This window comes from Meles meles, chromosome 4, assembly GCF_922984935.1.
Source record: "Meles meles chromosome 4, mMelMel3.1 paternal haplotype, whole genome shotgun sequence".
NCBI classification, from domain to species: Eukaryota; Metazoa; Chordata; class Mammalia; order Carnivora; family Mustelidae; genus Meles; species Meles meles.
In genome coordinates, this window is record NC_060069.1 from 37,010,200 (window position 1) to 37,023,286 (window position 13,087).

Sequence of the window (13,087 nt, forward strand, 5' to 3'; positions counted from 1 at the left end):
TTTCAGCTTATGTTAGTTTTATCCCTTGGGATCGTATCTGTTTTGAAGGTTATGTGGAATTTGTTTATAATTTTTAAGAATTTGCTAAGTTGAATGTGTGGTCAGCTTTTACAGTTTTTGGTTTAATCTTGAAACAGTATGCCCTAATACTTGTAATACATAATTACACGTATATGATATCATACTTCATAGATAGGAGTCGTTTGAAATGCATGTTACAGAATATGAAAGACACACATTGAAGAACACATTGAAGAGTGCTGATTTTTATACTGAATATTCTGTACACCAAGACACTGCTTTTCATGTTAGACTCTGTTCTGGAAAAGAAAGGGTTATCGAATGGTTTCTGCCCACTACAGATAACAAGGTTTCACCAAAACTTTACATTAGAATATTTGAGTCAGAGATTTTTGACGAGTGGAGCAGGCTAATCAGGAAATGAAGCCAAGACTTAACAGAAGAGGAAACATAAATGTCCGAACATGAAAATGATGTTCAACCTCACTAATGATCAGGGAAGATAAAATCATGATCAGATACTATTTCATACTTTTCATATTAGGAAAAACTAAAGTCAGATGGATCCAAGCATAGGTAAGACTATAGGTCATTGGGAACTCTTCTAGTATGTAGAAGACAATTTGGCAGTGTCTGCTAAAGTTAAAGATGTACGCAATCCTGAAACCCAGCAGTTCTCTTCCTGTGTACACACCCTAGACATGCTTTCACTCATGTACACAGATTTTCAAAGAATGTTTGTTTGACAGCATTATTGTGTATTCATCAGTAGGGGAATACATTATTTCATATTCATATGATGGAATTGGTAAAAATTAATGAACTGTGTATGTCGTTGTGGCTAGTGTTCACAAACGTACTGTTTAAGAAGATCAAAATGGTGATAGTACTTATAGTATTATAACATTTATATGAAATTTTAAACAGACAAAGCAGTGTTATATTGTTAGGGGGGTTGCTCACACGTGTAGTACGGTACTGATGAATGCATGAGGTTAAGATAATTACTTCTAAAGGGCAGGCATACCTAGAGTGTTTCAGCTGTGTTGGTGGTGTTTACTTCCTGACTTGGGTGGTGAGTACCTAGGTACTCGTTGTAATGTTCTCTCTTTCTCTTTTTTTTTCCCCTTAAGTGTTGCCTAATAAAACTTTAAAGTTTTTAAAAAGGAAAAGAAAAGTGTCTGGGAGGATGCTTACCAGTCTGATAAATGGTTGGTGAAGTATGTGTTGGGTGGAGTTCATGAGTAACTTTTCTTATTTGAATTTACTTTAATTTTGTGCTCGCTTCGGCAGCACATATACTAGAATTTACTTTAATTTTGTATAATTGTGTGATTGAGATAAATACAGAATTGCTTTCAAAAACAAATGGACAGTTACTTTTCTGCTAATGTAGTGCTAGTTTATTGTGCCAGAATCAGTCAGTGATTTTTCACAAATATGTAGTAGAGTTAGTACAGAGATTAAAATCTGTCCTTCTATTAAATTACCAGATGTTGGCTGAATTGAACAACTTTGGTTCAGTTTTATAAATGTTTTAGAGTGCACTGGTCCTTAACATTGACACTTGGTTTAAGGATCATCTGTTATTTTCACAGAGTCAGATTTTGATTTTATGTATCAGCTGCACTTCTGTTTTCTTTGTCATTACCTTTTTTTTCACTGTTACTAAATTTTTCCAGGATCTTTCAGGTTCCCTTTTCTTTCCTTTTTTTTTCTTGAATCGAAAGCTTTTTTTCTTTATTGTCCTAATTTCTCACATTGAAGGCTGTGTGTGGTTCTCTCCTGCAATCTCTGGTCACATCCTGGGGATTTCACTCTGCCGTCATTGCTCAAGTTTATCTTTACTGTTTTGTTTCTGTTTAACCCCAAATTATTTTTTTTAATTCAAATTGGATAGATTTATTTTTCCTTTACATATTTGGTTTTTTACTTGTAATTTTAGTACATTGCATTTAGTAATGTACACTGCAACCTGATTGGTTTTGCTTTGGGAAGTATTTTTAGATTTTTTGTGTGGCTTATTATACAGTGATTTTTGGTGATTACTCCCTGTATGATTAAAATATTCATATTTTTAGCATATACAAAGTTTTTATGCATAATTAAGGTTGTTAATTATGTATTTTGTTCCTTTGTGTCATGTTTTTATTCTTACGTTATTTTCTGAGAGAATTATGCTAGTTTCCCTACTCTAATCTGAATTTTGTATTTCAATCAACTTTTACTTTATGTATGTTATTTTCAAGCTGTGTGAGGTATATAAAGTTTTGTGATTTATTTTACATGATGGAGTATACGTTTTTTTCAATATGAAACTGTGCTTTGTTGCCATGGATTCTATTTTGTTGTTTTGTTTTAGGATGTATTAGTGTCTTACTTTAATATTCAGTGCTAATTGATATCCATATCATTCCCTTTGCTGTACAAACAAGAACTATATGTAGTTTGCTTTTACTTCCCTTTTAGTTATAGATTTTTAATTTGCTTTTATTTCTTAATACTTTTTTTCTGGTTCAGTAATGCTTTAAGATCTGATGAAGAATGTAGATAAATCTTAAAATATTGTTCTTAAAGTTTTTTTTTTTTTTAATTTGATAGAGATCTCAAGTAGGCAGAGAAGCAGGCAGAGAGAGAGGAGGAAGCAGGCTCCCTGCTGAGCAGAGAGCCGGATTCCGGGCTTGATCCCAGGACCCTGGGATCATGACCTGAGCCAAAGGCAGAGGCTTTAACCCACTGAGCCACCCAGGCACCCCTTAAAATTTTGTTCTTAAGCATCTTTAATTATTCCTTTCTTTGACCTAACTTCCTGCCTGTGAAGAACATCTCAAAATCCATTGTGAATTTTTTTCTTTTTTTTTTTAAGATTTTATTTATTTATTGACACACAGAGAGAGATCACAAGTAGGCAGAGAGGCAGGCGGGGGGGGGGGGGAAGTAGGCTCCCTGCTGAGCAGAGAGCCCGATGTGGGACTTGAACCCAGGACCCTGAGATCATGACCTGCTGAAGGCAGAGGCTTAACCCACTGAGCCACCCAGGCACCCTCCATTGTGAATTTAAAAGTGACTAGCTGGGGGGAGGGGGGGAAGTGACTAGCTGGTCTACCTGAAAAGCATTATCTTGTGAAAAATTAGATTAGTAAAACATAAGTTGAGACATTCTTGACTATTAGTTTATATGTGACTTATAGTTTGTATAATATGCCAGTTTTTGGAAATCTTGACATATTCAAGCCAAGAGTTGTGGTTTAACTAGGAACCACATTGAATGTAATTAAGGCAGTCTGTTCCTTGCTCTGCTTGAGCGCTGTGAAGAAATATCTCAGCAGAAATATCGCAGCATGCTCCCTCCTACAAAAGAGTCTCTTAGAGAATTTAGGAAATGGGCAGCCATCAGAACTGTGATTGTAGTACTATGTGTTATAATATGTTTAATGATTTTCTCTTTGAAAACTTTTAAAAGGATTACTCTTTTCTATACAGATTGTACTGCCTAAGCTGTAATACCTTTGTGATAGAACTTTGAATAGTCCAAAAGGACATAAATCAGTCGTTTTCTCTTTGGTTTATCTAAATCTGCTCTTATAGTTTGTTATTAATTGAAAAGTCCTTGCTTTTATTTCTGATTTCTTCCAGAAAAACTGTTAATGTGCCTGCTTTTATAGTCCCCACCCCCAAAATCTGAGTATGTACAGTTTCATTTCCCTCCCATTTATTAGAGAGAGATGTCTTATGTTTTCCGACTTGAACCTTCTCTTCTCCAAGTCAGATTCTGGTTAAATTTTGTATTACTCTTACACAATTTGTATTACTCTTACATAGCCCATTTGGACTGTGGGCCCTGATGGATTCTAGATTAGAAGATGTTGGCTTATGTCACAGAGTTTTAGGCCCAAGTGTGGAGTTTGGGATTATACATTTTTTGAGGGATGATTTGTGCTTTTTTTTGTGCATAGGGAAGTAGTATCTTGTTTCTTTTATTTAAAAAGATCTACATAAAACCTGCCTGCATGGTACATGTCTGAGATGACCTGCAGCCTGGGTCCAGGCAAATGCCTGTGGTGTTCGGTTGTACAGAACTGAAAACCGTATCCATAGAAATGTGGCCCACACCTCACAATCTAGCTGCCAGGTGCACGGACACAGACTCTGAAAGATACCTTTACAGAGTGTGACATCGTCACTTGTCATATAAAACCAAAAGAAAAAAATGCTAAATTTTATGAAGTTTCACAGGCCTATGGGAAGTGACAGTTACTTCAGACATCACAATTAAAAATTGATCTGCCCTGAACTCTGTGTAAATAAAAGCACTTTATGGTATGAGCTCTGTATCCACGATATGCTGGCTTTGTAGTGTGAATTTGTATAATTATGTATTTAGGAAACACAAAAGTTCTGTGCTGAGTAAAATCTTTTCAGTTTTATAAATAAGCCATTATTGGATTTAATATTTGTCATGAAGATTCTTGAGCATGAAATGTTATGGGTAGTGTAATCTATAGGTACCATACAAATGGGTTTTTTAAGCTAACTCAACCATTGATTTTTTTAGTGAGAGAAAATGAGATAAAAATGACTAACGTGCTTTTCATGTTTTCCCTACTGCATTTTTACCTCTGGTGCTTATTGTTCTCACTGTGTTTTAAGATTCAGATCAAGTGAAATATATGTTGATACTACATGAAAAGTATAATTTATTCTACTGGTGACATGGTAAGATCTAAATCGGTGGTTCTCTCCTTCCCATCTTTAAGTTTCACCTAGAGTAGATTTAAAACCAAGCAAACCTTGTGAGGGCCCCACCCTAGAGATCGTGATTCAGATAGTCTTAGGTTAGGCCCTCATCCAAAAGCTTTTGTGAGATTCTGATGGACTTCTAGCCTTACTTACCTATGAAGTGTAATCCTAGAGTCAAATGTTTTTGGTTATTAGTGGAAAAATAGATTCTTAACATTTTAATTCTAATAGTCTTTAAAGAATAAGGGTTTAGAAAAAAAAAGTTTAAACCTCTTTAATTTCAAAAATTGAACAAGAACATATATTCTTTTTTGATGTTGATAATTGAGCTTAAATTTCTCTCTGTTCCCCCTCTCCTATTTTAATCTCACCCTTTGTTTATTTAGGGATAAGAAAGTCAAAACCAAATTTTAGGTCCTTTGGAAATTTTTTCCAGTGTTGTTCCAGTGCCAGGAACTTCAGGCTAGACACCCCTTACCTTTCCTGTTAGGAGCCCAGAGACTGCCCTTCTTGTTTGCTTTCCACTGCTGTGCCTGCAGCTGCTTGTCAGGGTGTCCCTTGGCATTGTGCAGGTCAGAAGGTTGCCTCACTGCCTTATGTAAAACCATTTTCTTCAGAAGATTTATAGCACCTTCTCACTTTTCTAAGGCTCTTGCTGCTACCGACTCGACTTGGGTTTGGTTTGATTTTACATGGGCCTTGGTGCTCCTCTTAACCCTTTCCTCTCACAGCCTGTGTGGAGAGACGAAGGTGTGCAGGACTGATAATCATAGGTCTCACCAGAATAAAAACTGGAAGTTACTATTTATTTACTTTGCAGACTAGTGCCCAAGCTCGGAGTCTTTTGGTACTTCATGTGAGGAAGTGGGAATTGGGCTGACTGACATGACGGTGTGCATCTTTGAAAGAAGACAAGAGAAGGAAGGGAGTTTAAAGACAAGTTTCCTGTCATTTGTATGTGCTGCTTGTTTTCAGACATTGATGGTTACAGGTGAGAGGAGGCTCTGGGGCTCTGGTCAACAGTAAGCCATGAATTGTTGTATGGAACAGCTGTAAGAGAGGGGAATTCCTGTGGAGGTGGCAGTTTTAGGTAGTTACCGCTCATAAGGGAAAAAATTCTTATCAGTTCCTTTTAAAATTTATATGCGTCTTTCTCCTCTGCTCAGAACACTTTAAAGACCTAACATTTCCTTCACAGTCAAAATCAGAGTCCTCAACAGTGGCCAGCATGGCCTCAAGATTGGCTTCCTCATTTTCTCCCTCAATTTTTCCTCCCACTCTTTTTTCAGTTGCTTGCTCAGCTCCACGGATGCTGCCTTCTTGCCGTTAGTCACATTCCACATCCAGTCCGGCCTTGTGGCCCTTCTGTCTCCCTTTCCTCTACTTAGGTTCTTGCCTACTGCCGCCCTCTTAGCCCGGCCCCACCCTCTACTCCAAAGGTGGAGGGCCCTAGCACTGCCTATTCGGCCTCCCCACTTGACTCATTTCTGTGATCTCTGTTACTTCGATTTGTTAAATGTACTACTTCTCACCTTTAGGATTGTTGAAAGAGTTAGATGAATGAAAAACATATTCGTACTTAGCATAATGCCAGACACAAAATCAATCTTCAAGTCAGACGTAACTGTCTCAGTCAGCCTTTTGGAGGGATCACAGAATGCCTTGTTTCTGTGGTACTAGGACTGGGGTGCCAAAGGGTGTTTAAAGATCATGGCCTCATTTTCCTTTCGAGGTGTTTTCTTCTCCTTTGGAAATTTGTCCTCGGGGGAATTTCTGAAATGTTGGCTGCTGTGGGAAAACTGGGAGGAAGAGGCTGGCCCAGGACCTTTGCTCTTGAGCTTTTCTCACACATGTTTTTAGTTGTATTTAACTTTCAGAATGTAGGAAATAGGTTAACTTCTAAAGTAGGGATTTTTCTTTGTGTGTGTGTATGTGTTTTATGTTAGATCTCTGCCTGCCTCTCTGCCTACTTGTGATCTCTGTCTGTCAAATAAATAAATAAAATCTTTAAAAAAAAAAATTAAAACAAAACAAAACAAAAAAAAAAGGGAAGTATTTATTTGATAACTGGTTAGTTTCTTGGAACTTTAGAAGAGCTTTTTTTAAACCACTTAAAATAGCTAACTATCTTAATACAGAAATACAGAATTAAATATGCTTCTATTTACTTTAGGTTATAGCCTAGGAAACCTTTAGGGAGGTGAAAACATCAAATCTGCTTGGGGTTTTTTTGTTTTTTTTTGTAGGGAGAAGCATAAACCTGTTGAAGAAAGACTAGTTTGCAAAACAAAAAATAAGTAGTTAGCACAAACTTAACACAATAGACTTGGAAACTTGTTAGTCACAATATACATTGATGGACAGACTCCAAACGCAAAAATTGCATAAAGTCACTGTAGTGTTTTTAAGAACTGGTGAAAACTATTGACATGTAGGTGCTGTGCTTAGTTGTGCTCTTGTGCTTGCTCTGAGATGGCCTGGTAGGACTTGTTAGTGACACGTCTCTGTTTCTGGGGAAACTGTCCCTCCACATCAGGAAATTGCCTATGTGGTCCTGAAGTGGTCATGACTCCCAGAGCAGCTGCTTGGGAAGTGCTTTCACAGTCACATTAACATACATAGTAGTGTGGTTTTCTTCTTTCAAGGGCTGTGGCTTCTCTCAGTTGGATCCTCACATGTTGACACAGACTTTGGTGGAGAAAGATGGAGAGCAGACATAGAACAGGGCACCATAGAACTAAGCCAAGCTAATGAGCAGAGATGTACTGTGGAACCAGAGCTTTCTTACAACTGTGATTCCAAATACATGTCTTTGCTGTTTTTTTTTTTTTTTTAAGATGTGTGGTTTTTTTTTAAAGATTTTATTTATTTATTTGACAGAGAGAGATCACAAGTAGACAGAGAGGCAGGCAGAGAGAGAGAGAGGGAAGCAGGCTCCCTTCTGAGCAGAGAGCCCGATGCGGGACTCGATCCCAGGACCCTGAGATCATGACCTGAGCCGAAGGCAGTGGCTTAACCCACTGAGCCACCCAGGCGCCCTTTTTTTTTTTTTTTTTAAAGATTTTATTTATTTATTTGACAGAGAGAGAGAGATCACAAGTAGGCAGAGAGAGAGGAGGAAGCAGGCTCCCCGCGGAGCAGAGAGCCCGATGTGGGGCTTGATCCCAGGACCCTGAGATCATGACCTGAGCCGAAGGCAGCGGCTCAATCCACTGAGCCACCCAGGCGCCCCGTCCTTGCTGTTTTTAAATGTCTTCTTCCATAACCCATTCTCCATAACCCTTTTGCTACCTAACCCACTTTGTCTTTGGAAAACATTGTTTTATCTTACCTAGTTTTTACTGACCTAGCCTTATGGTGATATCTTTAAAATTGTATCCAGAATAGTGTAGAACAGTACCTAATTTAATATTATAATTCAGTTATTTTAAACCTTGGAACCTAAGGCAAATATCATAGGACCTCAGTGTTTGAAGCATTGTCTGGTGAGTAGGAGAACATGACTTCGTGAAATGAGATCCTCTTTGTAGATACCTCTTAAATTCTGCCTAGAAAGCAGCCAGGCACAGAGTAGGTGTACTAGATAAAAATAGCAGAGGGGTTGTAGATGGCATTTAAAAACAGGATGATGAGGTGCAGGGGCCACATGCCCTGATGGCCTTTTGCCTTTGGAATTGGGGTGACGGCCAGACCTTGCTCAGTTCAGATGGCTCACTTGTCCCCCTTGCTCAATAGTAAGGTCTCTGAGAGAGAGATCTGTGTGTTTATATCTTATTTGTGTCCCATCCCTATCACCTGGTAAATACCACAAGTTCTTAATGTTTGTTTAAATGAGTAAATATTACAGAGACAAACTAAAGAAATGAAAATTTACATTCCTTTAAACTTGTTTACAAAGTATAATTTTGGCCACTTCCCGTGGTCCTTTCTGATGTCCTTGCTCAGGTTGGAACTCTTTTTCCCTGCTTTCTGTACATATATTAATGCATATATATGCATTATACATATATATGTACATTTATTAATGTATATATGTTAATGAGTCTGATAGAAGCCATGGTTTCTCTCTTCATGGAGAGGCAGAGTTGCAGTTTCAGGCATGTTATGGATCACTATGAAGCCTTTTTTGGATCTGATCTTGCAGGCTTATTGGGTTGAGTTAAAAAAAAAAAGGGCCCACAACTTTGACAGGAAGGATGAGCATAGGCAGTTTTGAGATAAGCTTTGGAGCATAAATTATAGGTGAGGAATAGTGTCCTTATTTTTGTGTTTTGTCTACTTGACTCTGACTTCCTGTTTTATACATTTAGATCTCTCATTTTCCTTACTGTGTTTTAAATTCCCTAGGTATGAGTTGGGAAGATTGTATTAGAAAGTTGGAGGTAAGCTTATAGACAGGACTTCTTCCAAAAGGAAGATCAAGTCATGGGGGATATGGTGTGCTTTTTTGTTTTTTAAAGTCAAAGAGTCAATTTGTAGGTATTTCGTGTGTTTGATACGTGGTTTTTTTGGGGGGCGGTTTGTAAACCCATTTTATGTTGTTAACAGTTTGTATGTATCAACTATTCACTGATATTAGAAGGTCCTGGTTACAGTTTAAAGAGGCTTAACATAGATTAGGAGCTCCAGTAGATGGCAGAGAAGCCCCTCAGATGGTGTGATCTCTGTGTTCCAAGGTGTGATTTTCAGTTTTGTGCTCAGTGGTAATTAGTTCCTAGAGGACTGAAACTGGCTTAACAAATTCTTAGGAGACTAATATATACAAATACCAATTAATTGATATAGGAGACTTTATTTTTTTTCAGCGTAACAGTATTCATTGTTTTTGCACAACACCCAGTGCTCCATGCAAAACGTGCCCTCCCTATTACCCACCACCTGTTCCCCCAAACTCCCACCCCTGACCCTTCAAAACCCTCAGGTTGTTTTTCAGAGTCCATAGTCTCTTATGGTTCGCCTCCCCTTCCAATTTTTTTTTTTTATAAACATATAATGTATTTTTATCCCCAGGGGTACAGGTCTGTGAATCGCCAGGTTTACACACTTCACAGCACTCACGGATATAGGAGACTTTAAATGTCAGTCCACTGCAAGCTTATATTCTTGATTCAGATTAGTGATATTTTCCTAAATTTACCTATTTTTTTCAGGTTCTAAAACGTTGGCATACATAAGATTTTCTTATAGGGATAGTATAAATTGATGAGATTAAACTATTCTGAGGAACATTTGTGATCCATTGATATTCCCGAAGCCACATGATTCTTGTTTGGATTTCTGCCTCAGATCTTAGAAGGGGCCCTTCCCAATTCTGGAATTTCAGTTCATTTCTTTCTTTTCCTTCCAAGGCCTTGAAAACATGGTTTCTCCAAGTTACTATTGTGTTTCTAGTTGTGGTAGCAGGATCTTCAGTTTGCTTACCACATTATATTCTACCTAGAAGCAGAGGATTCCCGGTGGTTTTAGTTTAATTCTAATTTTGTTCTCAGTCATCAGTTTGTGAGTAAGATATGTTCCTGTCTGTCCCAAACAAGGACAGCCATTATTATCAAGGTGTCAGTAAAAAGCTTGATAAAAATTTTTGGATTTACTCTCCGGCTTCAGTATCAAAATGAATTTGTTAGTCAGCAGAGACAAGAATAGTTAGAGTAGTTGTGTTCTGTTTCTGACTTTTGGCTCTTCTACCTGCTGCCATGAAAAGGAGATTGCTTTTCATGTGTAAGGTTGCTTTCTAAGGCTTCATTCTTGTGTTACTTCATGTAAGAAATGAACTTCAGAATCCCCTTTCCAGTTAGAGAACTATTTATTGGTCACTTCTCTTTATATGAGTTCTTGAGTTGTCCTATAGCAGAGCACCATGAAAGCAAGCAAAGAAAACCTCCTGGGATGCTGAAATGGACTGTCTGAACAAGCCCATGTAAAAAAGTTCATGTATTTTGTTCATAGTTTTCATTCAGGGCCTTACTCGGATCCTTACCTAGTTAATTTTACATATAAAATTCTAGCAGTTTCAGACGATTTGTATTTTCAACCTTCAGCCCATAGATGGTAACGTTAGGGACTTTTTAGAGGCTGGCACACTGATAGCAAAGATGAGAAAGAATCATGAAATCATAATTGGGAACTTAAAAACACGATATTCCTAAACAACCAATGGATCAAAGAGGAAAATAAAAAGGAAGTGAAAGTTTCTCAAGACAAATGAGAAGAAATTAAAGACATCAAAATTGAGAAGGAAGAAGTAGAATTGTCTCTAGCTACTGTCAGGACTAATCAAATTTAGTAAAATTGCAAGATACAAAATTAACCGATCAGTGGCATTTCTATACACTAACCGATTTTCTGAAAGTGAATAAATTGATCCCTTTTACAATAGCATCAAAAACAATAAAATACTTAGCAATAAATTTAAATGAGGAGGTGAAAGATCTCTACTTTGAAAAGTATAAGACATTGATGAAAGAAATCAAAGATACAAATAAATGGAAAGTAGCTTGTGTTGGATTGGAAGAATTAATATTGTTAAAGTGTCAGTATTACCAAAAGCCATCTATAGATTTAATGCCACTCCTATTAAGATTCCAGTGGCATTTTTTTTTTACAGAAATAGAAAAAAACATTCCTAAAATTTATGTGGAATCATAGTAGACTCAAGATATAGCCAAAGACATCCCAAGAAAGAAGAACAAAGCAAGAAGGCATACTTTCTGATTTCAAACTATGCTGTTAAGCTGTAGTCTGAAGACAGTATGGTATGGGCATAAAAACAGATGAATGGACTAGTGGAACAGAATCAAGGGCCCAGAAATAAACTCAAGTATATACCAGTCAACTAATATTTGACAAGGGAACCTGGAATACTCATTCAATAAACTCTCAATAAATTGAAAAAAATTGGATATTCACACGTAGAAGAATAGAACTTTACCTGTCTTACATCACTCACAGAAATTAACTTGAAATGAACGAAAGACTTAAGTATAAGACTTGAAGCTATGAAACTCCTAGAAGAAAACAGAAAAACCTCCTTGGCATGGGTCTTGGTAATGATTTCTTTGACTATGACACCTAAAGTATAAGCAATAAAATAAAAAACAAGTCAGATTACATCAGACAAAAAAGCTTCCGCATAGGAAAAGAAATCACTAAAAAAGTGAAAAGACAACCTGTGGAATGGGAAGAAGTATTTGCAAATCATGTATCTGGTAAGCGATTAGTATGCAAAACATATAAAGAACGCCTACAACTCAACAGTGGCAAAATCAAATAATCTAGTTAAAAATGGGTAAAGAACCTAAATAGACATTTTTCCAAAGAAAATATACACGAAAAGATGCTCGGCAAAGATGCTCAGCATCACTAGTCTTTTGAGAAATGCAGATTAACATCACAATGATATATTCCCTTAATGCCTATTAGAAAGGCCATCATCGGGGCGCCTGGGTGGCTCAGTGGATTAAGCCACTGCCTTCGGCTCAGGTCATGATCCCAGGGTCCTGGGATCGAGCCCCGCATCGGGCTCTCTGCTCCGCGGGGAGCCTGCTTCCTCCTCTCTCTCTGCCTGCCTCTCTGCCTACTTGTGATCTCTCTCTCTGTCAAATAAATAAATAAAATCTTTAAAAAAAAAAAAAAGAAAGGCCATCATCAAAAAGACATTTGTTCCGCAGATGCGGAGAAAAGTGGAATCCGTGTGCACTGTTGGTTGGAATGTAAATTGGTATAGCTAGTATGGAAAATAACACGGATATTCCTCAGAAAACTAAAGCAGAACTACTGTATGATTCGGCAGTTCCACCTCTAGAAATATATCCAAAGGAGACAAAATACTAACTTAAAAAGATAGCTGCACCCCCATGTTCAGAACAGCATTATTTAAAATAGCCGAGACAGCTGTAAGGGTCCCTCAGTGGATAAATGGATGAAGAAGTTTTGAGATAGATAGAGATATATATATACATATATGCATACACACACACACACACGGTAGATATTATTCAGCCATAAAAATTAGGAAATCCTACCATTTGTGACAATAATGAACCATGAAGATACGCGAAGTGAAATAAAACACAGATACTGTATGATCTCACTCATATGTAGAATCTAAAACCAAACCAAAATGAACATCATACTTAGAAAAAGAGATCAGATTTGTGGTTACCAGAGGCAAGGGAAAGATGGATTGGAGAAAGGTGTTCAGAAAGGTCAAAATCCCAATTATAAGATAAATAAGTACTGGGGATGTAATGAACAGCATGATGACAATAGTTAATTAACATTGTTGTATGATATGTAGGAGACTTAAGAGAATAGGTCCTAAAAATTC

At 37.3% G+C, this 13,087-nt stretch overlaps 1 protein-coding gene across 10 annotated transcripts in view; it reads left to right on the plus strand.

Moving 5' to 3' along the window:
• The window catches only part of SNRK (SNF related kinase), a 58,183-nt gene that overhangs the window by 18,410 nt on the left and 26,686 nt on the right, over positions 1 to 13,087 (plus strand). The window lies entirely within an intron of this gene.